At 41.8% G+C, this 26,446-nt stretch overlaps 1 pseudogene; it reads left to right on the top strand.

Moving 5' to 3' along the window:
• The first annotated feature begins 9,944 nt into the window (after positions 1-9,944).
• Positions 9,945-10,100, top strand: LOC121438426 (annotated as a pseudogene).
• Positions 10,101-26,446: the final 16,346 nt, after the last annotated feature.

The raw sequence follows: 26,446 nt of genomic DNA, 5'->3' as shown, positions 1-26,446 counted from the left end.
ATTTCTCTACTCCCCTCCCTTTCTTTCCCCTAAACTTCAACCCTCTCCCATGGTCTCCATGCTCCCAATTTACTCAGGAGATCTTGTCTATTTCTACTTCCCATGTAGATTAGATCCATGTATGTCTCACTTAGGGTCTTCATTGTTGTCTAGGTTCTCTGGGATTGTGGTTTGTAGGCTGGTTTTCTTTGCTTTGTTTAAAATCCACCTATGAGTGAGTACATGTGATAATTGTCTTTCTGTGTCTGGGTTACCTTACTAAAAATAATGTTTTCTAGCTCCATCCATTTTCCTGCAAAATTCAAGATGTCAGGTTTTTTTTTTTTTTATCTTCTGTGTAGTACTCCATTGTGTAAATGTATCACATTTTCCTTATCCATACTTCAGTTGAGGGGCATTTAGGTTGTTTCCAGGTTCTGGATATGACAAACAAAGCTGCTATGTACATAGCTGAGCACATGTCCTTGTGGCACGATTGAGCATTCTTTGGATATATACCCAAAAGTGGTATTACTGGGTCTTGCAGAAGGTGGTTTCCTAATTTTCTAAGAAATCACCACACTGATATCCAAAGGGGCTGTACTAGCTTGCATTCCCACCAGCAATGCAGAAGTGTTCCCTTTTCCCCACAACCTCTCCAACATAAGTTATCATCAGTGTTTTTGATCTTGGCCATTCTTACAGGTGTAAGATGGAATTTCAGAGTTGTTTTGATTTGCATTTCACTGATGACTAAGGATGTTGAACATTTCCTTAAGTGTCTTTCAGCCATTTTAGATTCCTCTGTTGAGAGTTCTCTGTTTAGGTCTGTACTCCATTTTTTTTTAAAAAAAAATTAGATTGCATGTTCTTTTTGTGTCCAATTTCTTGAGTTCTTTGTATATTTTGGAGATCAGACCTCTGTCTGATGTGGGGTTAGTGAAGATCTTTTCCCATTCTGTAGGCTGTCGTTTTGTCTTGTTGATTGTGTCCTTTGCTTTATAGAAGCTTTTCAGTTTCAGGAAGTCCCCTTTATTAATTGTTTCTCTCAGTGTCTGTGCTACTGTGGTTATATTTAGGAAGTGGTCTGCAGTGTCAATGCGTTCAAGTGTACTTCCCACTTTCTCTTCTATAAGGTTCAGTGTGGCTGGCTTTATGTTGAGGTCTTTGATCCATTTGGACTTGAGTTTTGTGCATAGTGATAGATATGGATCTGTTTTCATCCTTCATGATGCTATCCAGTTATGCCAGCACCACTTGTTAAATATGCTTTCTTTTTTCCATTTGATATTTTTTGCTTCTTTGTCAAAAATCAGGTGTTTGTAGGTGTGTGGATTGATATCCGGGTCTTCTATTCGGTTCCATTGGTCCTCCTGTCTGTTCTTATGCCAATACCAGACTGTTTTCAGTACTATAGCTCTGTAGTAGAATTTGAAGTCAGGAATTGTGATGCCTCCAGAAGTTCCTATATTGTACAGGATTGTTTTGACTATCCTGGGTTTTTCGATTCTATATGAAGTTGAGTATTGTTTTTTTCAAGGTCTGTGAAGAATTTTGATGGAATTTTGATGGTCATTGCATTGAATATGTAGATTGCTTTTTATAAGATTGCCATTTTTACTATGTTAATTCTGCCTACTCAAGAGCATGGGAGATCTTTCCATTTTCTGGTGTCTTCCTTAATTTCTTTATTCAAAAATTTAAAATACAGGTTTTTGTTTGGTTATAGTTACTCCAAAATATTTTATGCTGTTTGTGGCTATTGTGAAGGGTGATATTTCTCTGATTTCTTTCTCAGTTCATTTATTATCTTTGTAAAGGAGGGCTACTGATTTTTTTTTTCAGTTAATCTTGTATCCTCCTACATCACAAAGCTTTATTATAAGCTCCTTGGTAGAACTTTTGGGGTCACTATCATATCATCATATCATCAGCAAATAGTGAGAGTTTGACTTCTTTTTCGATTTGTATCCTCTTGTTGTCTTATTGCTCTAGCTAGAACTTCAAGTACTATATTGAATAGACATGGAGAGAGTGGACAACCTTGTCTTATTCCTGATTTCAGTGGGATGGCTTTGAGTTTCTCCCCATTTTGTTTGAGGTTGGCTGTTGGCTTGCTGTATATTGCCTTTATTATGTTTAGATATGTTCCTTGTATCCCTGCTTTCTCCAGACCTTTATCATGAAGGGATGTTGTATTTTGTTGAAGGCTTTTTCAGAAAGCATCTAATGAGATCATCATGGTTTTTTTTTTCTTCTCAGTTTGTTTATATGGTAGATTACATTGACAGATTTTCATATGTTGAACCATTCCTGTGTCTCTGGGATGAAGCCAACTTGATCATGATGGATGATTTTTCTGACGTGTTTTTGGATTTTGTTTGCCAATATTTTAATGAGTATTTATGCATCAATATTCATGAGTGAGATTGGTCTGTAAGTCTCTTTCTTAGTAATATCTTTGTGTGGTTTGGATATCAGGATAATTGTAGCTTCATAAAAAGAGTTTGGCAATGTTCTTTCTGTTTCTATTGTGTGAAACAATTTGAGGAGTATTGTTATTAGTTCTTTTTTGATAATCTTGTAGAATTCTGTGCTGAAACCATCTGGCCCTGGGCTTTTTTTGGTTGGGAGACTTTTGATGACTGTTTCTTTTTTCCTTTTTTTTTTTTTCAGCTATGGGTCTGTTTAATTTGCTTATCTGTTCTTTGATGTGGTATTTCCCTCTGTATGCTGTGAATACCATTGAGCTGATAGGTTCAACAGAGCTAGGCAGAGAAAACTAAACTGAATGCTGGGAAAAAGAAGATGGAGTCAGGGAGAAGTCACGGAGCTGCCACTAGAGACAGACATGCCAAAACTTTGCTCGTAAGCCACAGCCACATGGTAATGCACAGATTAATGGAGATGGGCTAGTTTAGGATATAAGAGTTAGCCAGAAACACGCTTAAGCTATTGGCTAAACTGTATTGCAAATAATATGGTTTCTATGTGGTTATTTCAGGGCTGAACAGCCAGGAACAAACAACTGGCCTCCTAAAACAGGTCTTCATTTAATTTTGGTGATATTTATCCAGAAAATTGTCCATTTTCTTTAAGTTTTCCAATTTGGGGGAGTAAAGGTTTTCAAAATGTGACCTGATGATTCTCTGTATTTCCTCCATGTCTGTTGTTATGTTCCCCTTTTCATTTCTGATTTTGTTAATTTGGTTATATTCTCTCTCTCTCTTTCTCTTTGTTTGGATAAAGGTTTGTCTGTTTTGTTGATTTTCTCAAAGATCCAACTTTTTGTTTCATTGATTCTTTGGATTGTTTTCTTTGTTTCTATTTTGTTGATTTTAACCCTCAATTTGATTATTTCCTGCCATCTAGTCCTCCTGGGTGAGTTTGCTTCCTTTTGTTCTGGAATTTTCAGGTTTTGTGTTAAATCACTAGTGTGGGATTTTTCCAGCTTCTTTATGTAGGCATTTAGTGTTATGAACTTTCCTCTTAAGAGTGCTTTCATTGTGTCCCATAAATTTGGGTATGCTCTGTGGTCATTTTCACTGAATTTTAGGAAGTCTTTAATTTTTTCCTTTATTTCTTCCTTGACCCATTGATGATTCAGGTGAGCATTGTTTAATTTCCATGTGTTTGTAGGCTTTCTGAAATAAGTGTTGCTGTTGAATTCTAATTTTAAGCCATGGTGATCCGCTAAGATACATGGGGTTATTCCAATTTTTTTGTATCTGTTGGTGTTTGCTTAGTTACCTAGTATGTGATCAGTTTTTGAGAAGGTTCCATGAGGTGCTGAAAAGAAGGTATATTCTTTTCTGATTGGATGGAGTATTCTATAGATGTCTGTTAAGTCCATTTGATTCATAACATCTGTTAGTTCCCTTATTTCTCTGTTATTGTCTGTCTGACAGACCTGTCCAGTGGTGAGAGTGGAGTGTTGAAGTCTTCCACTATTAGTGTGCGGTGTTTAATGTGTGATTTAAGCTTTAGAAGTGTTTCTTTTACATATGAGGGTGCCCTTGTATTTGGGGCATAAACGTTCAGTATTGAGATGTCCTCTTTATGGATTTTTCCTGTGACTAATATAAAATGTTCTTTTTTGTCTCTTTTGATTGATTTTAGTTTGAAGTCTATTTTGTTAGATATTAGGATAACTACACCAGCTTGTTTCTTAGGTCCATTTGAAGAAAAAACAAAACAAAACAAACAAACAAAAAAAAAAAACCTTTTTCCTAAACCTTTACTCTGAGGCGATGTCTGTCTTTGAGGCTGAGGTGTGTTTCTTGTATGCAGCAGAAGGATGGATTCTGTTTTCATATCTAGGCTGTTAACCTTTGTCTTTTTATAGGTGAGTTGGGTCCATTTATATTAAGGGATATTAATGACCAGTGATTGCTAGTTCCTGTTATTTTAGTTTTTGTTGTTGGTAATGTTATTGTGTGTGTTTTTCCCTAAGAGAGAAGCTACCAGCCAGAATAAGATTCTGCTCCAGACACTGTGGGTAGCTGAAGTCCCAGTCAGTACCAAGCCTAATCATGTGACTTCGTCTCAGAATTTAACATGCAGAACATGGAGCCCAGCTCTCAAGCATGCAATTCAGCAAAGGATCACACCAACAGGTATGCAAAAGACAGCAAAAACCTCAACATCTTCCTGTGTCCATCCTTTCCAAGTGTGACCTCCACCTGCCAGACCCTGACGGTAGCCTGTAAGAATGGCCAGAAGAACTCCCACCAAAGTGGAGAGCATATGTCCCTGACCTCTCCTCAGGGATGTTCTCATCTTACAGTTAGCATCCTAATGCATCTTACGCAACAGGCTGCAACTCTCCCCAAGAAGATGCTCTGGGAATCCCCACTGGTTCCTATGCACTTGGACCAAGTTGTTTTTTTTTTTTTTTAATTTTCCAGACTTCTTACTCTTTGGCCAAGTCCTGAACCCACCCCTGGGTACTACTGTGCTCCTTCTCCACCAGGGCCTTTTTCTCCCCCATTTCTTTCGCCATTCCTGTCTCAAGCTCTTCAGAGAGGAGCTGGGGCTGACACTTTGAGGGCCAAGCTCCAAGGAATGTGTCTTTGTATTTTTGTTCATGTTCAGATAATTTCCCAGGATTCCAGCTCTACTCTCTAGTAGGAGAAATAACGCCTGCCGTTCAGGTGACCAGGAAATGACATGCCCTACCTCAAGTCCTCAGGCCCAGGCAGACTGCCAGTGCGGAGAGCCAAGGATTTGGCTCGCAGAAGGGATGAGCAAGTTCAGGGGGATGGGCTTCCTGGTCTGTGCCTTTGGCCACCTCCCCTCTGCCTTATCCCATGGAAATATGACAAATGGAAAAAATAAATGGAGGAGCATTTGCAATTCATAGGCAGTGCTGCTTCCAATCCTGTGGTGGAATTTTTCCAACTCTGATCTGCTGAGGTGACTTCTGTGGGGACAGAAATCTGGAAGGAAAGAAGACAAAGAAATTCCGCACCGTATTTCTCCAGCGCTTTGCACCTTTTGTAAGCCACCCAGAGATATCATCTAATCCCTGCTAAAGATGGACTCGCCTCCTTCATAGTTGGGGAAACAACTTTCAAAAAACAGAATTTAAAAGAAGCTTGTCTGATTGGCTAGTGTGGGGCAGAACCTTGACAATTAAAGAGGTGTCCTTAATTGTGCTGCCATACCAGTTGGATGAAAAAAGAAAACATTGCAAAGACAAGAGGAGTAGGTAAAAGTTCACGCATGAAGAAATGGATTCTGGGAGTTCTGTAGAGCTGGGTTCCCTGTGCTGGCCACTGCACCAATGTAGCCAAGAGACTGTTTATGAGGTTAGCTGGCACATTCATTCTCTCTCCCTACCCCACTGTGCTACCAACCTAGACTCCAAGCTGGAGCAGCTGGATCCACTTGGCCTGAAGGCTGGGGTAAGGGGAGTGTCCCAGTTCCGTTACATTCTCCATATCGCATTTCCCTTGACCTTAAGAAACTTCCGTGGCCCACAGCCTGCTTGTCAGAAACAGACTGGCAAAGCTGACAGAGTTTCCTTCCTTGCAGTCGCTCTCCCTTGCCTCTGCGCTCCCTGGCTCTCTGCACTGGCAGTCTGCCTGGGCCTGAGGGGGTTGAGGTAGGGCACGTTGTCATCCCCCTGTCGCCTGGACAGCAGGCATTATTTCTCCCTCTAGAGAGGAGATCTGGAATGTCCTGGGCAAGTATCTGACCTTATCACACCTTACCTCCTCCTTTTTCTCAGTCCCAAAGCGCACTGTGTCCCCTGCCCACTTTATGCCATAGAAGCCCCACTGTGAGACCATCCTCGCTGAGTGATTTCCTCTCCTCCTCTGCTAGTGTGCTCCGCACCAGAGACAGATGAGCTTTGGAGCCAGGCAGAATTTCATAATCCTGGCTCCTGGCTCAAGTGACCTTGAACACTGCTCCTGGACCTTTCTCCAGGGCTATTCTTTAAAGCAAAAACAGGAATGATCCTACCTATCAAACAAACAAACACAGCATTGTATGTACAAAGATTTAGAAATAAAATTTTAAGGTCGGGCAGTGGTGACACACACCTGTAACCCCAGCACTCAAGAGGCAGACAGACTTCTGTGAGTTCAAGGCCACCCTGGTCTACAGCTAGGGCTATTACACGGAGAAACCCTCAAAAAAAAAAAACAGAAAAACAAACAAAAATAAATAAACAAAATATAATTTAAAAAGTCCCAGAAACCAGAAGGCACCGGATACTGGCAAACCCCCCTTTGGCAACAACAGCTCTCCCTGCAGGCTTGCCAGGGGCTTTGATCGGCTCCTCTGGCTCTTACTGGGGACCTTAGAGGAAAACCTTCAGGCACAGCCCTGCAGAGTGGAGCAGGATTTGAGAGGATAGGGGAGATGGTTGGAGAAGGATGACCTGCGGACGTCGCTCAGTGGCAGAGTACTAACTGTGTGAGAACCTGGATTCAATCCCCAGTTACTGCCTGAAGAAGGAAAAAAGAAGGAACAAAGTATTAGGGAGAAGAGCTACCACCGGGAACATGCCGACTCAAACAGGGTGTGCGGCCAGTAAGCGCAAGAGTTGGCCCTGAAGAGGCTGGAGAGTAGAGACACAGCAAACACACACTGTCACCAAAGACCAAACAACTGAGCCAGATCACCACTTCCTGAAGACACATTGTGGCAGGCAGAATACTCAAAAACTATATCAACTTTTACTCAAAATCATAATAATCACCATACTCGACGTTTATGCATTTATGTGTGTGTGTGTGTGTGTGTGTGTGTGTGTGTATGTCCGCTACTGGGAATTTAACCTAGAGACTCATGTATACTAGAAAAGCATTCACCACGGAGTTATATACATTTCTCAGTCCACTGTATACGTATTCTAAATAAATAATTTTTAACTGAAAGGCTTAAGAAGGCAAACACTTAGAGGCATCTGAAGTTTTTCACAAGTCTTTGTATTTTCAATTTGTAAAACGTTTTTTAAAACTTCTCAGGCTGGGCAGTGGTGGTGCACACCTTTAATCCCAGCACTTGGGAGGCAGAGGCAGGAAGATGTCTGAGTTTGAGGTCAGCCTGGTCTATAGAGTGAGTTCCAGGTCTGTGAATTCGAGGCCAGCCTGGTCTACAAGAGCTAGTTCCAGGACAGGCTCCAAAGCTACAGAGAAACCCTGTCTCGAAAAACAAAGACAAACAAAATCTTCTTGGGCAGGTGGTAGCGTGGGCCTACCATGCACACATGTGGAGGTCAGAAGACAGGTGGCAGTCGGATTTCCTGTTCCACGAAGTGTGTCCCAAAGATCGAACTCAGGTAATTGGGCTGAGCCATCTCAGCCTCACTGCTGGTGAGCTCTGATGGCTGTTAGTGGTTTGGAGAGAAACATCTTCCCCATAAAAACTTGAAGTGGCTAAAATTACACTTTTAGTGCTTCTCAAATGAAACCAATCTCTAGTTGTTTTTGTTTTCTGAAAAGACCAGCTCCCTAAGTAGTGTAAGAACTAAGAAGTTCTGCAAGCCAGTGTGGCACATTCCTTTAGTCCCAGGACTTGGGAGGCAGAGGCAGGAAGATGTCTGAGTTTGAGGTCAGCCTGGTCTATAGAGGGAGTTCCAGGTCATCCTGGACTACACAGAGCCTTGTCTCAAACAAATAAATAAACAACAAGTTCAAAAGTCGGTGCAATGGCAAAGCCCTTGGCTCCACAGAAGGATGCTGTGGGCTTGGTGGGGTGGGGGAGAAAAAAGGAGGAAAAAGAGCAGGTCTAGGCAGGAGAAGGAAAGGGGCATTCTTATAATAAACCAAGTGCGTGAGTAGCTCATCCCTTTAATCCCAGAATTCAGGGTCAAAGGCAGGAGGAGCTCAAAAGCAGCAGAGAGGACTAGGCTAGCCTGGGCTACACAGTGATTTCCAGAATGAAACTATCTATAAAGTGAGACCCTATCTTAAAACACAAACAAAACAGTTTTCAAGATATTTGTGTTGACAGAGGCCTTGGGGAAGAATAGGAGGGAACATGGGTGCTTTCTGAGGGGTGGAGTTCTCTTGTCATCTGAAGATGTTCACTGTGTGAAATCTGTGGACTTAAGATTTGTGTGCATCTCTCTGCATCATAAAGTTATACCTCGTTCTTTCTAGAACCTTCCAAGAGACAGTTTTTAAGAATGACTTTATTTACATGACAATTGTTAATACAACAATAAATTCCTATGAGTATTATGTAATTAAATCATAGGTAGAATATAGTTTATGTTCTTTTGGTTGTATTATTTGTTAGATAATACTTTTATTATTTACTAAATTGTAAAAATATATAGTTCTTCTAAGATTCGTTAGCTCATGCAGCTTCTCCTAATATTTATCTTCTCCCAACCCCACACTCTAACCTCTGAAACAGGGTTTCTCAGGATACCCCCGACTGTTCTAGAACTCACTCTGTAGACCAGGCTAGCCTCAAACTCACAGAGATCTGTCTGCCTCTTCTAGAGTGCTGGGGTTAAAGGCCTCCACCACCATACTCAGCTTCCTAATGCTTATCTTGCCTGTCAGCTAATTTTCCTGTTTTCTAGTTGTGGAGAAGAAATTTAGTGATCATTTTATAAATAACAGTATAAGATTTTGCAACTATTAATTATTAAATTTTTATAATAAACATACAGGCATACTTGTGCGACTGATAGAATTTTAACATTTTTAATTTATTGTTTGTTTGAGACAGGGTCTCACTCCGTATGTAGTTCAGGTTGGCCTGGAACCCCTGGAAGTCTAACCCCAGCCTCCCAAACTCTGGGATTACCAGTATGAACCATCGTGCCAGGCTGTGCTTTCAACATTTTATAAATTCATAGGAAAAATTTCCTCTAGAGACACAGTGAAGATGTGCAGCATCTTTTGGAACTGCCTTGTGTTGGTAGTAAATTGTTGTGGAATAACCATTTTCTACACTGTGAGGATGTGCTACTCAGATTGGTTTAATAAAAAGCTGAGGAGCCAATATCTAGGCAAAATTTTCAGAGCAGAGAGGATGCTGGGGAAAAGAAGATGGAAATCCCAAGAGACAGGGAACAAGCAAGACAGTCAGGAGAGACAGCAACCACAGGCTAGCTGGCCGCACACAGACTAGTAGCTATAGACTGACTTCAGTTCTAAGAGCTGGTTAGGAACAAGCCTAAGCCAAGGCCAAGCTCTCATAATTAATAGGAAGTCTCTGTGTCGTGGTTTAGAGCTGGCTAGTGGGACAGAGAAAGACTGGCTACAGTGAACGCAAGGACTGGCCTGATTCTCCTTCTTGGCAGCTCAGTTGGGCTTGACAGGAACCCATTTGATCAGAGGACATTTCAGAATGCCAGGAATAATAGCATCCCAAAAGCCAAAACTGAGGTCTCAGCTGATCATAACTAAGGCCAGAGCCCAGGCTGGTGGAAACCTGATGTATTAACTTAACAGTTAAAGAATTGGGCAAGAGTGGGGGAGACTCAACTTCTCGCCATGTCTTCTCACAAGACTTCCAGAATCAAGTGATTACTGGCCAAGAACCAAAAGCAAAATCATGCTTTTCCTCAGCGGATTCGAATGAGATCTGGTAACAAAACCAGGTCCAGCTCCAAGAGGAAACCCTGGAGGAGAATAAGGCTGATCCTATAGAGTCACATAGGCAAGGCTTGGGGTTTGCACTGACCCATGGACGGAGTTCAACATTTTCATCTGGAGACTTAGTCATCTTTAAATTGGGGGAGCTGGGCGGTGGTGGCGCACGCCTTTAATCCCAGCACTCGGGAGGCAGAGGCAGGCGGATCTCTGTGAGTTCGAGACCAGCCTGGTCTACAGAGCTAGTTCCAGGACAGGCTCCAAAACCACAGAGAAACCCTGTCTCGAAAAGCCAAAATAAAATAAAATAAAAATAAATAAATTGGGGGAGTGGTCTGCCCAGTAATAAAATGTAGAACTTTTCAAAAGACAGAGAGAGAATGGGGTGGGGGGAGTTGAAAAATTAGTCTCTCAAGATTTCTGTTGCCGAGGGTGACAATGGATGTCAGGGGTGAACTGCTCATGGCTTTCAGGGTTATTTAAATCTGGATCTAAGGAACAGAAGTGGAATCCTGTAAATAAATGAACTTAAAAGTGGAGCCAGGGTGAGCCAGCTTTCCTAGCAATGAGGCTATTCAATTCAATGAGCTTTGGATATCCATGGAGACAGAGAAGCATTAGGGAGCCCCTTGCTAATGACAGTCTGCTGGAAGTCCACCGTTTACAGGAGGAAAGAAAAGATGTCATGATAGGAATCCCTCTTCACCTAGGGCATGAGGAGGAAGCATACATCCTAAGACACTCGGTGTCACGTGAGTTCAAAGTGACCAGCATAGAAAGTGCTCACAACTGCGGCTAACGTGCAGGGAATGTTTCACTCCAGTGTCAGGCCTGTGAGCATGCTCGACTTCCATGACAGAAGAACAGAGGAGCCTGATGGAGGAAGGTCATTGGTTAATAAAGAAACTGCTTGGCCTGATAGGTTAGAACATTGGTGGGTGGAGTAAACAGAACAGAATGCTGGGAGGAAGAGGAAGTGACGCCATGCCTCTTCTCTCCAGGGCAGACATGCTGAATCTTTCCCGGTAAGACTGGTGCTACACGTTCCCTGCACGCTAGCCGCAGTTGTGAGCACTTTCTATGCTAGTCACTTTGAACTCATGTGACACCGAGTGTCTTAGGATGTATGCTTCCTCCTCATGCCCTAGGTGAAGAGGGATTCATATATTCCTAAATATGGCTTAGGCAAGATGTGAGAATCAGCCATTAAGAGGCTAGAACTAATGGGCCAAGCAGTGTTTAAAAGAATACAGTTTCCCTGTAATTATTTCGGGGCATAAGCTAGCCAGGCTGCTGGGAGCCAGGTGGCAGGAACGCAGCCTGCAGCTCCCTTCTACAGGAGCCAAGCAAACCAAAGCCAAACTCCTCATCTTCCTACTTCCCCATAGGAGCTGGAGAGATGGCCCAGTGGTTAGAACACTGACTGCTCTCCCAGAGGGCCCGGTTCAGCTCCGCATGGTGGCTCACAACCATCTGTAACTCCAGTTCCGGTGCATCTGGCACTTTCTTCCGACCTTCTCAGTTAGCAAGAACATTTATGATATAAATACATACATACATACAAGCCCATCTCCTTTCGAATAACCCTGGTCTCTCTGTGTGTTCTTTTCAACCTCCAGGCCCTTGCTCGACTCTCGTTCGGTACAGTGGCGTGCGAACTGTACCGAGGGTGTAACACAAAATCGGGTGTTAAAATCTGTATCTGTATCACTTGTATCTTTATCTGTATCTGTATCATCTTTATCTGTATCATCTGTATCTGTATCATTTGTATCTGTATCATCTGTATCTGTATCATTTGTATCTGTATCTTATGCCCAGTCCACTACCCCAGTGTCTCTCACTTTCCTCCATGTATGAGCTATTCTAACAAAGTTTATTCTAAATGACTGCATTTGTAGGAACACAAGACTGGTTGTCTTTGAACTTGCTGCTGTCCCCCTCTTCCCCCGAGACATGGCCCCTTGCTCGCTCACAGGGGCACAGCCACCTCTTGTTGACCTCAGCGATTGCTTAGTGTTTGCAATATAAACAGTTTCAGTTATTCAGCATTGGGGGAGTCCTTATCTACCTAACTTCAGCACTAGGATCTCCACCCAGGCAGGTGGGAAATTACCATACTAACAATGGAGTAAATGCCCTGCAGCTAACCACCGGGAGGGGCAGGAATAGCACAGAAACACACAGGAAGCTTAGTTAGTTGATCATAAACTGTCCCCACGAATGCACCCCAGGAATAAGGGAGACCAGGGCCCTACAACAGATGATACAAATACAGATGATACAGATACAGATGATACAGATACAGATGATACAGATGATACAGATGATACAGATACAGATGATACAGATACAGATGATACAGATACAGACGATACAGATACAGATGATACAGATACAGATGATACAGATACAGACGATACAGATACAGACGATACCGATACAGACGATACAGATACAGATGATACAGATACATATGATACAGATACAGACGATACAGATACAGATGATACAGATACATATGATACAGATACAGATGATACAGATACAGATGATACAGATACAGACGATACAGATACAGATGATACAGATACAGATGATACAGATGATACAGATACAGATGATACAGATACAGATGATACAGATGATACAGATACAGATAATACAGATACAGACGATACAGATACAGACGATACAGATACAGATGATACAGATACAGATGATACAGATACAGATGATACAGATGCAGATACAGATACGAGCTAGGGAGAGCAAATGAGGGATACAGGAGCTTGACTGGAGATTTTCCAACTGAGAAAAGATGTAGGGAGATGGCAACTTACCAAGATCTAATAAGCAACATTACATATGATCCATAAGACCCAGAAGAGAGGGCTGGAGAGATGGCTCAGTGGTTACGAGCATCGCCTGCTCTTCCAAAGGTCCTGAGTTCAATTCCCAGCAACCACATGGTGGCTCACAACCATCTGCAATGAGGTCTGGTGCCCTCTTCTGGCCTGTAGACATACACACAGACAGAATATTGTATACATAATAAATAAATAAATATTTAAAAAAAGACCCAGAAGAGAGAGGTAGGAACCCCACAAAACTAATGAAGGACGTAGCACTGCCCCTCACTATGCTTGAACCCCTTGGGTGTTTGGTATGTTAGTTATAAAAGGGTGAAGGCAAAGAACGGTCAAAGTGGACGAATATTTTCAACTACAATATTATTTAAAAAAGAAAGGAAGAAGAAGGGGGGGCTTACAAGGGAGACCAGCTTTTTGAGAAAGACTGTTAGGTAACAGAAGTGGTTGCAGGGCCGAGAGCAGTGATCCTGCTGCCAGAGGCAGTCAGGCTAAACAGCAAAGCCGGAACAACGGAGTGGAGCTCCAGTCCACACACGAGTTAGGATTAGGTGGACTCTAGCACTTTGTAGCTTCTGTGCTTTGTCAATGTGGATGCATGCAAATTGGTCACACAGAGGAGCTGTCAGTATCTGGTTCGATATTCTTACACCTCAGTGTTTCAACTTTGCGTCAACTCATCTTGTGGAAGGAATTTAAGTTGAAATTTGAGTGCTGTCCAGAAACACTCACACAAAAACAAAATCAGCAAGAATTGGTTCTAAGGGATGGAGAGACTTCTTGGTGCTTAAGAGCACTGGCTCTTCTCCTTCCAAAAGGTTAGAGTTCCGTTTCTAGCATCCACATGGCAGCTCACAAACATCAGTAACTCTAGTTCCACAGGACCTTCTGGCTTCTGCAGGTACCTGGCCCACATGTGGTGCCCAGACATACATGTAGGCAAAACATCCAGACAAATGTATTTCTTTAAAAAAAAAAAAAAGGAATGAATGAAAGGGGGAGAGAGGGAGGGGGAGTGCTGCTACACACAGGCACATGCGTGAAGGTCAGAGGGGCAATGAACTAAAAAACAACATGGCAAAGAGTCATAAGAGGAAATTAGGGGCCAGATAAATGTAATTTCCCCCATTTAATGTGTGAGCTACGCACATATGCATGGGTGTGGGTGGGTGCGTGTAAACGTGGTACATGCGCACATATGCATGGGTGTGGGTGGGTGCGTGTAAACGTGGTACATGCGCACATATGCATGGGTGTGGGGGGAGCGTGTAAACGTGGTACATGCGCACATATGCATGGGTGTGGGTGGGAGCGTGTAAACGTGGTACATGCGCACATATGCATGGGTGTGGGGGGAGCGTGTAAACATGGTACATGCGCATATATGCATGGGTGTGGGTGGGTGCGTGTAAACGTGGTACATGCGCACATATGCATGGGTGTGGGTGGGTGCGTGTAAACGTGGTACATGCACATGTAGAGGCCCAAAACTGACATGGGGAACTATTCTCAATTGTTCTTCCACTTGGTCATGAATCAGGGCGCTCTCTCTCTCTCTCTGGTTTTTAAAGACAGGGTTTCATTGTACCTCTGGAGCCTGTTCTGGCACTCCCTCTGTAGACCAGGCTGGCCTCGAACTCACAGAGATCTGCCTGCCTCTGCCTCAAGTGCTGAGATTAAAGGTGTGCACCACCACTGCCCAGCACTGAATCGGGGTTCTCAATCAAGGATGGCCTTGAGTTTCTGGCCATCCTGCTGGCACCTCCCAGGCTGTGATCACAGGGCACATGTCCTACATTTTATGCTGCACTAGACAAGCACTCTACCAAGTGTGCTCTGAATCCTAGCCTTTGAGAAATACCTTATATTCTACTCTAGACCGCCAGAGTGGGGCATTGTCACACTTGATGGATAAACAGATACCAAACTTTAGTGTCTAATGGGTGAAATTGCCCTCAGACTGTGGCTATTGGAAAGAATCATGATGAACGATTGGAATCAAAAACCACGACTCCTGAGAGAGGCTGGCCACCTTGGGGGAAAGCGTGTTTGCAAATCACTTGGATTCAGAATCTACAAAGTCTATGGCGTCAGTCATCTTGATCTTCAGGAAATGTTCAAACCCTGAGTCTCCACCACTGTCTCACTTCACTTGGGGATCACCCTATCATGGTGAGAGAGACTCAGATGAGGGACCGCAAGACAGAAACGAGTTACTCCCTGATGTTCAGGTCATCTGCCTGATGGGTAGAGAAGAATCCCTCTAGAGAGATCTGTTAGTGACACAGATCCACCCCGGGGGAAAAGAACCAACATTGCAGAAGCATCACACCCAGAAATAAGATTCTGGGATTCTTAGCTGAAGATCTCTCTCTCTCTCTCTCTCTCTCTCTCTCTCTCTCTCTCTCTCTCTCTTTCATTCTCTACCCCGCTCCCTTCCTCCTCCTATCCCTCCCCCCTTTATCTCTCTCTCTCCTCAGAGGCAGAGAACTCACACAAATCTTGATCAGTAGTAGACTAGCTGGGTCCAAGACACAAACACTGCTTGAATATTTGGTCCCCAGTGAGTGAAACTACTTGGGAAAGATTGAGAGGTGTGGCCTTATTGGAGGAGTTAAGTCACTGAGGGTGGGCGACTCCTGACATTTCCAGTCTCTCTGTCTCTCTCTGACTCTGTCTCTGTCTCTCTCTCCCCCCCCCTCCTACTTTCAGAACAAAATGTGAGCTCTCAGCTGTCCCCACTTCCATGCTTTACTCTGGACTCAACCCCTCTGAAACTGTGAGCCCAATTAACTCTTTCCTGCCTTGGTCATGGTGTTTGGTCACAGCAATAGAAAAGTAGCTAAGACACCATGTGACCTCATCTCAGTGATCTAGCACTCAGCACACATAGCCCAGCCCACAAACATGCAACTTGGTTGTGGCCACATCAACAAGCACACACACAAATGCAAAAATATCAACATTTTTTGCATGAGTCTTTCTCTAGTATGTCCTTCACCCGACAGACACAAGCATAGCCTGCAAGAATAACAGAAATTGTTTATATCTATTCTCTAATTTCAGCCCATCTTGTAAATGTTTTTTAAGGTTGCCTCTTCCGAGTGGGAAACGCTACACTAAAGAACGGCATCTATGGAGACGCGGCACTGTCTCCTGCTTTGGGAGTTACTCCAACTGGGCGAGTCAATCAAAGTGTCTCTAAAATCATTACTAAGAAGGCCTCCCCAAGTTTTTGAGATATGTCACTTCCTAGTGCGTATGCTTTGATATCCAAAAGACTTAAATTTAAGAATGAAATATTTAAAAGAACCAAACACATAGCATTGGCAGGTTTAAGAAAAGAACATACTTGATATGCTAGATATTTGCAGCATTTAAGAGAATGTAGAGTTGGGTGCATAGTGTTAGATCCAAATGCCAGTGCTGGTATGTCCTAAGCAGAGGGCTTTGACCAGGTCAACAGAAGGATTGCTGCTGGGTAAATAGAGGTCAACTGTGGAGTTTCTACTTGCCAGAACCTCCCTTAATACTCCTGCAAACTCAACTACCTTGAGCAAGAGCATCTAGTTCCAAATCAATCCAAGCAGACTGTATCAACTCAAAGACCCTATTGACTGTTCTATAGAATCTGCTTGCTTTTCTGACTTTTTTCTCTACTCTTTGCCCCCACTTACACCCCAGAGATGACTTTGGCAATTTGATCCCCAATAAACTTTCCTTTCTTCCCATGGAGTGGTCTAATGCAGTGATCTCACTATGCCTTCACTTTCGTGTGTCATGTGAGAGCTGGGTCCAAACCTGCTAGAAAGGATAGCTATTACAGTAGAAAGTTAGACCAATGACCTAATGTAACAAAGGTATTTCCTAATATAAAAGGAATTTCCTTTTTAGATTAGTTTTGAGACAGATAGGAAAACATAGGATCTAATCACTTTATAAGTTGTTATATTTATATGACTTTTAGGACTATAAGGATGTTTTATTGGTTGGCTTAGATGAATAACTTAATAAGAGTGTTATGCCCAAATCCGCGAAGTCCCCCAAAAGCCAACAAGGAGGCCGAGTCCCATATGTAAAAGCAAAGAGCCTTTATTTTACACAAGCTTGCAAACTCGGTCTCATTGCATGTCCAATGTATTGGAATAAACAGAGAGCCCTGAGTTCAGCTAGAATAGGGTTTTATAGTAGTAAAGTTGGGGATGAGGGGTTTCTGAGGTTCAGGATCCCTGATTGGCTGACATTATCTAGGGGTGTCCTGGTGAGTGTATGCTGGCAGGTGATCCTATCTACAACGGTTGGAACGTTAGGCATTTCCTTAGGATGGTCTGTTTTTAGGTGGTGCTCAGGTAATCTCAGTTTGTAGTTCTTCCTGCAACCAGGTATTGCTTCAGGGTAAACTACTGAGACTCAGACCTCTTAATTAAATCGACAGCTGAGTCCTACTCTGGCAGGTGATAAAGGCTGGAAGTAAAGAGCTTCCTTTGGGCGATCGGTTCATATTTAGCTTATCATGGCTGGCTCCTACATTTCCCCCTTCACAAGCACCAATAACAGGACCCAATCTTGGGTCCTGCTTGCTCCTGGTTTTAAGGAGGTATGGAACTATTTAAATTAATAAATCCATTAATTGACAACTCTGGACCTATTTTTAGTTCCTCAATAGGAACTATAGGTAGTTATCTTGTCCCCCATGCCAGGGAGTTCCCCCTTGTCTCAGCCTTTCAACCTATTCTGGGCAAGGGGCATGGGATGATGTGTTTCTTTCTGCAACTACTTCAAGTTGACATTGGAGCGTTGTTATCTGGGCCCAAGCAGGTTGAAAGGTTAGCCAAAGGTAAGGAGGAAATTCAGGCAATGGGACACTCTTCATACTCCATTGAAGGAACAGGGAGTGTTCCTATCAGCTTGATTGGTCCACATCAGCTTTCAGAAAGTTCAGAGATAGCCACCATTCAGAGCAAGTTGTAGTCAGCAAGTGATGCTTAGGTGCCTCTGCCAGCCAAGTGGAAGCCTATTGAGATAAGTTTAAAGTAGAAACAGAAGTTAAAAATTATGTAAAGAAAAACCCGTATTGTAGAAAAAGAACAGATAATGGGTATCTGTAAACAGAAAGAATAGACTCATACCTTTGGGTCCTAACAAAAACTACAGATTTTGGTTAGATAATGTATATTTTTCTGCTGTCCAGAGAACCATGTATGGTTTGGACAGAGATGTCTTTGGCCCAATGAGAAACCCTTTTAAGTTCATATTTGAATGAAAACCAGAATAGATCTAAAATCTTGAGCTTGTGACCCATACAGTAAGTAGTCATTGCTCTATCAGCTTATTAGAACTCCATGGGGGGGGGGAATTAGAAGCATTTTTTATATCTTAAGTCATTTTTTTTAGACCCTCAAAGCTTATGAACTTTTATATCCTCAGACCTTAAAAGATTTTTTAATGAGCTAACAAGCTGGCTGTAGCTTTGTGGGAGGATCTGGATACATTTTGCTGCTAAACTGACATTATAACTGCCCTAGCCATCAATACTATCAGAGATCCCAGGAGGATAAATAAAGTGTATCTGAGTGCAGACCGAATAGTTTCTGAATCTATCAAAAATAACAGGGACCAGAGTCCATATACAGTGAGTCATACCCAGGCCTCCACAGCATTGGAGACAGAAATATCCAGAATCGCAGTCTTACTGTCTCAGACAGGGCCATAAGGTGAACTTTTTCTTTTTCTGTGGAAGAGGGACATGGAAAAGACTGACCTCATTTTGTTTAGGCAAAACCGGTGAAATCAATTCTCCAAGGTCCTACTGCTTATCCACAGTCTGGACCAGGACCTGGGAGCCGGTGTTGTACTGGGGCATCTCGTCCAGTGGTCAGCGTCGTCGTAATCCAGGTGGAGACATCATGGTGTTTCATAATCTTTTTTGGAGACCTTGGTTTACTGTTAGGATCTCAGAGTCTCTGTCTAATATAATAAGCTTTTTAATCATTATTTTAAATTCCATATTCTGCAGATCTCTGAAGTATGAGGGCTGCCTAGGCATTTCTGATTAGACAAACTTTGTTTCTCATTATTTAAGTTTGACTTTGAAAACATATACAGGGAACTAAATAAGGCTTATTTTTGTAACTAATTATATCAGAACTTTAAAGATGATGACTGACTAACTTGTATTTTCTAACAGTCTATAATAAGTTAGCAGCTTTTATAAGACTAGAACTCCACACTCTGCAATGATTTTGAATTAAAGCTAATAAAGAAACTGAATTAGTCATTCCGAGGGTAAACACAGAACAAGTTTGTATCCAGCTGTTAATGCTGCCTCCTGTAAAGGCAAGGAACAGGTTCCAGGGTGAAATGGGAACAGAAGGGAGTCTAGAGTTAGCATTGCCCTAGGGCAAACTGAGACAGTTCCACACCTCCTTAAAGCCAGGAGCAAGCAGGACTCAAGATGGGGTCCTGTCATTGGTGCTTGTGAATGTAAGTCCCAAGTCCCGGTCTCTGGCCTCCATCTTTGGAGGCCCTGTCCAAGTGCCCACCAAGCCTTGACCCCTCCCTGGAGGAGTGTCAAGACAGCCCGCCAAAATCTTGACCCCCCCCCCCGTGGCACCACGTACATGTGGTACATTAACATACATATATGCATACTCAAAATAAAATAATAGATTTAAAAATAGAAGTTGGAGCCGGGCAGTGGTGGCGCACACCTTTAATCCCACTACTTGGGAAGCAGAGGCAGGTGGATCTTTGTGAGTTTGAGGCCAGCCTGGTCTACAGCGTGAGTTCCAGTTCCAAAACAAGACTACACAGAAAAGCCATGTCTGAAAAAAACAAAACAAAACAAATGTTGAAGCTGGAGAAATGGCTCAACAGTTAAGAACACTTGCTGAAACATCTGTGTTCCTGGACCATGGTCATTCAAAATGGCTCCAAAATAAACTCTCTCTTATCTCTTTTCTCCTTTAAGAAGAAAGTTGCAGTTTTATCAACAATTATGGCATCACAATGTTGGACTCAGGATGATTTGCCTTTCTCTGGAGGAATCAAGTGAACAGAAGCCGACCATCCGCATGAACCCACTGAGTCTAGGCTGCCTTGTTATTCCTCAGGCAGATTGTTGGGAGTTTTTCCAGGCCTCTGGGCCTCCCTTAACTTGATTGGTCCATGGTCCATTTTGTTTATTCTGAACTAGTTAACAAAAATGCTATTTTGGGAGCTGGAGAGATGGCTCAGTGGTTAAGAGCACTGACTACTCTTCCAGAGAACCCAAGTTCAATTCCCAGCATCCCCATGGCAGCTCACAAGTATTTGTAACTCCAAGATCTGACATCCTCACACAGACAGAGGTGCATGCAGGCAAGACCCCAAAGCACATAAAATAAAAGTAAATTGTTAAAAAGAAAGACTTCTATTTGTTAAATACCTTTTAAATTCACTTTTTAAATATTTGGTTTAAGGCAGTGTTTCTCAACATTCCTAATGCTGCAACCCTTTAATACAGTTCCTCTAGTTGTGGTGACCCCAAACTATAAGATTATTTTGCTGCTACTTCATAACTGTAATTTTGCTACTGTTATGAATCATAATGTAAATGTCTGACAGGATACCACTGGCTTAAGGCATCAGATCTCTTTGCCTTGAAGCACGTTGGTCTAGACATTTGGTGTGATTCTTTGCTTGCTTTTGGACCTGTAAAGTCACTTTGGACTCTGACCGTTCAGCTTGTTTTCAGTATCTGTTCACTCTTGGAACTTTGAAGACATTTTAGTTTTTATTTGTGTTGGTTTTCATTGTTTTGACAAATTTGATTTATTATCATTTGGCCTTTGCTAGAGGCTTTTCTGCGTCCAGCCCAGTCTAGCAGCTGCTTATAAAATACAGAGACTTAATATTAATTATAGTTGTTTGGCTGATGGCTTAGGCTTATTAATACCTAGCTCTTACGTTTAGATTAACCCATTTCTATTAATATGAATCACCACATGGCCTGTGGCTTACTTATAGATGCTCTGGCATCTTTTCCCTCCAGGAGCTAGTTGCTGGCATCTCTCCCAACTCCGCCTTCTTTCTCCCTGTATCTCTGCTTGGTTTTCCTGCCTATCTATGTTCTGCCCTACCAAAGGCCAAAGCAGCTTTACTCATCAAACAATAAGAGCAACACATATTTGCAGCGTACAGAAGGGCATCCACATCACTTCTGTGGGTTTTGACTTCAGTCTCCTGATATTCTTCTATCTGCATAATTCTACGTTTTTCTGTTGCTTCCCTTGTGACCCTGCCAAAGGCACTGACATTGTGAGGTACTTGTTCCCTCCCACACAGAAGTGTGGAGATGTCTGGGGGAACATCCCAACAAACACACCTGTTTCCTGGGTCAGAAGGAACTTTATTAGTTCACCTGGGAAGACACATATGAGGGACCGGTTCACCCGCTGTCTTGAGCCCCCTCACATTTGAGTAAGATGCAAGAGAACAAAAGACAGTCTCAGGACAAAAGCTGAGAAAATCAATCCATATCCATATATATCATATATCTAGATAGATAGATACATATATATGAGAAGTGTGTGTGTGTATGTGTGTGTGTGTGTGTGTAAGAGAGAGAGAGAGAATGGGGAACAAGAACATGATTTCCAAAAGGAGGAAATGTTTGGAGATAAAAGGCCACCAGACACCCTAGCTGGCCTTATTTGTGATGATCCCTAACTCGCAAGTATGTGGAAACATGGAGACAAACATTTACTACTTCCAAACTGGCGCTGAGTGCTTATCAAAGTCCCAGACAATAAAGTTTCAAGAAAAAAAAATCACAAACAGGCAGGTAGCTTAAATTAAAATGTAAAATGATTTGGGGGCAATAAAAGTGGCAATTAATCATAAAAAAGAACTCTTAAAAAAAAGCAGTACCTGTGAGTGTTGAAAGAAAGAATAAGTTAAAACTCTTTGTGGTGTATGCCAAAATCTCAGGTAAATTCTAAAGCGTTCTGTGTTCTCCAGCCTTCCTCCTTCACCTCTGGTTTTTAGTCTTCCTTCAGCAGTAATGTGTCTTCATTATTCAAACCAGCCTAAGCTCATTTCAGCCTTAAAGCCAAGAATTTCAGTGCCAGCTTCCTCCCCTCCCTCCCCCAAGTGGACGTCCCTACAGCTTAGGGGAATTCAGGTTGATGATAATATATACCTGTGCTTTCTGAGGCCAGCGTTCCCGGGATTCTCTCCTCAACCATCTTCAAGCATCTTGGGGAGTTTGCCTGTCATTGGACTGATCAATCTTATTAAACATGGGCTCTGTGTTCCTCTGCTTCTATAGTTGAGTGATCTAACATCAAAACAGATATTTCCAAGACACACCCACACTCTGCTTCTGGGTCACATGACTTTTCTGCGGAACATCTCTGAAAATCTGATCCCCCTCCCCGCTTCTCCCTACCTGGTATAGTGGGGTCTGGCAGACATAAAGATTCTAAAGAGACCCCATGTCTCTCCGTCTGATTATCAGATCACTGAAAGAATGGACCCTGAGGATGTGGGGATTTCCCTGGAAATCTCTTGCTGTGAGAGGGTAAGGGCTCTGGCCACACAGAATTTGCCTCCCTGAAAGAGATTTCCAACAGTTGTCAAGACAACTTGTCAAACCACCTTATCGGATGAAACTAAAACCTTGATAATACTGAATATAGGAGTACCTTGTGTGTATTGTGTGTGTGTGTATGTGTGTGTGCGTGAGAGAGAGAGAGAGTGTGCGTGCATCTGTGCGTGTGTGTGCATGTGTGTGAGTGTGTGTGCATGTATGTGCATGCATATGGGTGTGTATGTATGTGTGTATGCGTATGTGTGTATGCATGTGTGTGCATGCATGTGGGTGTGTATGTATGTGTGTATGTGTATGTGTGTATGTGTGTGCGCATGTGTGTGGGTGTGTGTTTGTGTGTATGTGTATATATATCTGTACATGTGTGTATGTGTGTATATGTGTGTATGTATGTGTGTATGCGTATGTGTGTATGTGTGTGTATGTATGTGTGTATGTGTATATGTATCTGTACATGTGTGTATGTGTGTGTATATGTATGTGTGTATGTGTGTGTTGAACTTGGGTTCAATTTCCAGCACCCACGTGGCAGTTCACAACTGTCTGTGCCTCCAGTTCCAAAGGATCTGACACCCTCACATAGACATACATGTAGACCAAACACCAATGCACATAAAATAAAAACAAATCATTAAAATATATCTTAGAATGATTATGTATATAAACGTTCTATCTGCATGTGGTTATGTTTTATTTTTACATAATTATACTTACTGCCAAATTGGCTTGTAAGTAAGTGCTTATGTAAACTAAAGTTGTTAACTTGGCTCAGCTTCATTTTGGCTCATAGTGAAATTAAAATATTAAGAAATAGGGGCTGGAGAGATGGCTCAGTGGTTAAGAGCATTGCCTGCTCTTCCAAAGGTCCTGAGTTCAATTCCCAGCAACCACATGGTGGCTCACAACCATCTGTAATGAGGTCTGGTGCCCTCTTCTGGCCTGCAGACAGACAGAATATTATATACATAATAAATAAATAAATATTTAAAAAAATTAAGAAATAAAACAATGATAAAACACAAAAAGTATATTTAATAAATGTGACCCCACAGGTAAAACAAGTAAAGATGGGTAATGGTCCTTTTGGGGGGAACAATTAATATGAGTTTTTAAGTTTAAACAATTTAGGTGTACTCTTAAGGACAAAAGACCATGTAGCTGTGGTCAAGCTCCTGTCTCCCTGATCCTGTCCCACTTGAGATCTACACACACATAGACAATTGCCCTCCCTTGAGATACTCAACCCTATTGCAAAGATAAAGAGGGTAGGGGCTGGAGAGATGGCTCCAAAGGTGAAGAGTACTGACTGCTCTTCCAGGGGTCACGGGTTCAAGTCTCAGCTCCACGTGGTGACTCACAACTATCTGTAATTCTAGTCCCCAAGGGTCAAATACCTCTTCTGGCCTCTGCAGGGACCAGGAGTGATGTCATGTTTACACATACCTGCAGGCAAAACACCCACACATGTAAAATTAATAAATTGAATAAATACATTTCAAAAGAGGGTAGTTCATGTCTTTGTTTTCAGGTGTGTGTATATAGGACAAACATTTTAAGGATTTTACGGATTTTTTTATATATTTATTTATTTATTATGTATACAATATTCTGTCTGTGTATATGCCTGCAGTCCAGAAGAGGGCAGCAGACCACACCTATGCATTACAGATGGTTGTGAGCCACCATGTGGTTGCTGGGAATTGAACTCAGGACCTTTGGAAGAGGAGGCAATGCTCTTAACCTCTGAGCCATCTCTCCAGCCCTTTAAGGATATTTTTGGCCATTACTGCTTCTTTTATTTATTTATTATGTACATAATATTCTGTCTGTGTGTATGCCTACGGGCCAGAAGAGGGCACCAGACCTCATTACACAGATGGTTTTGAGCCACCATGTGGTTGCTGGGAATTGAACTCAGGACCTTTGGAAGAGCAGGCAATGCTATTAACCGCTGAGCCATCTCTCCAGCCCCATTACTGCTTCTTTTAAAATGAACAAACAATTGGGTTTTTCAAGATTCTTATTTTAGCTAGACCTAGGTAGGAGAAAACTCTTCAGTATTTTTAAATTGTCATTTTGAAAGCCTACTTTGACGCTTGGACAAACGTCTTAGAGTTTAGAGAATGTCTTAATGTGTTACACTATAATGATGTATTTTAAATTATTTATCTCTATTTTAGTTAGACATAATACTAATAATCTAAATGTCAAACTTTAACCTGTTCTGTATGTCTTATCCTACACCAGACACTTCATAAACATGAATAAAAAGTAATGCTTTTTATAGCAAAGACCAATTTAAAGTACCTGTTACAATAACTTCTATCTTCAGCAAGTAATTCATTTAAATTTGGCTAGGAAAACAAATTATTAATGTACTTTGCTGTGAATATAGGTTTCTCTCTTACCACCAGTTCCTGAATAATCACTCAAAGTTTTAATATTACTTATAAATGGTTGGCCGATAGCTCAGGCTTATTACTAGCTAGCTCTTACTTCTTAAATTAGCATATTTCTATTAGTCTATGTATTGCCACATGACTGGCATTACCTCATTTTTTACATGTCTTAATTCCTAGGTGGTTGCGCTTACGTCTCCCAGCTGTATTATCTGCTTGGATTTCCCACCTGGCTCTTTATTTATCAGACAATAAGAGCAGCACATATTCAGCACATACAGAAAGAGCATCCCACAGCACTTTGCCATGTTTATAACTGTTATATATCTAAGAAACATATTTTTCTGTAGTTTAGATACAGCTTCCTGAGCTTTCATTTAAAATTGTGTCATTAAAGTTGTTTTCTAAATTTTGTGGTAACAATAATGATGTTAAGATTAAGGTATACTGCAAACATTTGTTAAAAATGTGATTAGAACTAAGTTAAAATACTATCAAGCTTATAAAATGTTTTAAGGTTAATTCTGTACCTTGAGATAAAATTAATGCTTGATTTTCTACAATTTTTGGTTTTTGTTGTTGTTGTTGCTGTTGTTTGGTTTTATTTCTTAAGACAAGGTTTCTCTGTGTAACTTTAACTGTCCTAGAACTCACTCTGTAGACCAGACTGGCCTTGAACTTGGTGATCCACCTGCCTCTGCCTCCTGAGTGCTAGGATTAAAGGCATGCACCACCACTGCCCAGATTTCTACAATATTTTCTTAAGAGTTGATCTATTTTTAGTATCTCTTGGTTAAATGAACATTTTAAATGTATGATTAAATTTTAGGGTGTTTTTAAATATGTTTTCCCATTGGGCAAAGACTTTGCTTTTTGGATTGTCAGTCATTGCTTTAACCATTAAAAAAAGTTTCTGTTGAGAAACTGATCCTTACTTAGAATATCCTTACTAAATTAAACAGTGATTATGAGACTTGTTTAATGGACAAATAGTTAAATCTATTTATAAAATTTGGTCTGTTAGATAAACAAGTAACACAGGGTGCTGTAAAGGACTTTTAACTATAACTAAGTTCAAAATTAATTGTAAAGTCTTCTCCAAAAGATAAAATCCAGACGATTTCAGCTAAGAGAAAAAAAAAAGCCCTCGTGTCAACGGCGTCATTCTGCCTTAAAGACCAGGACTGTATCCAGGTGCTCCTAAGGCACTCCTGGGGATGCTGAACCTTAGGTCACCTAAGGGCACTTTCATTCGGACTTGGAAAACGCGAGTGACACCAACAGTGGAGTACCAGAGTGACTAAATGTTTCTCTGTTTATGTTTCTTAAAGGTTTTTGTTGTCAGGCTTTAAAAAGTATTTATGATACCTAATACTCTATCTGATACATTTCTAATCTCGGTGCTAATGAAGTTGCAAATGAAAGTATGGTGTCCCCTCACTTGATTGGACCTTTTTGTGCGACTGTGTGCTTACCCTAGACCCCTACCTTATCCAAAACAATGCTTGAAATAACTCAAGTTTTTCATTGTCTTTGTGTATA

The sequence above is a fragment of the Microtus oregoni genome, unplaced genomic scaffold, assembly GCF_018167655.1.
Source record: "Microtus oregoni isolate MIOR12 unplaced genomic scaffold, Mior012 000056F_ref0000123, whole genome shotgun sequence".
Lineage (NCBI taxonomy): Eukaryota > Metazoa > Chordata > Mammalia > Rodentia > Cricetidae > Microtus > Microtus oregoni.
The sequence above is the reverse complement of the archived record's forward strand: the minus strand, read 5'-3'. Positions and strand labels throughout refer to the sequence as shown.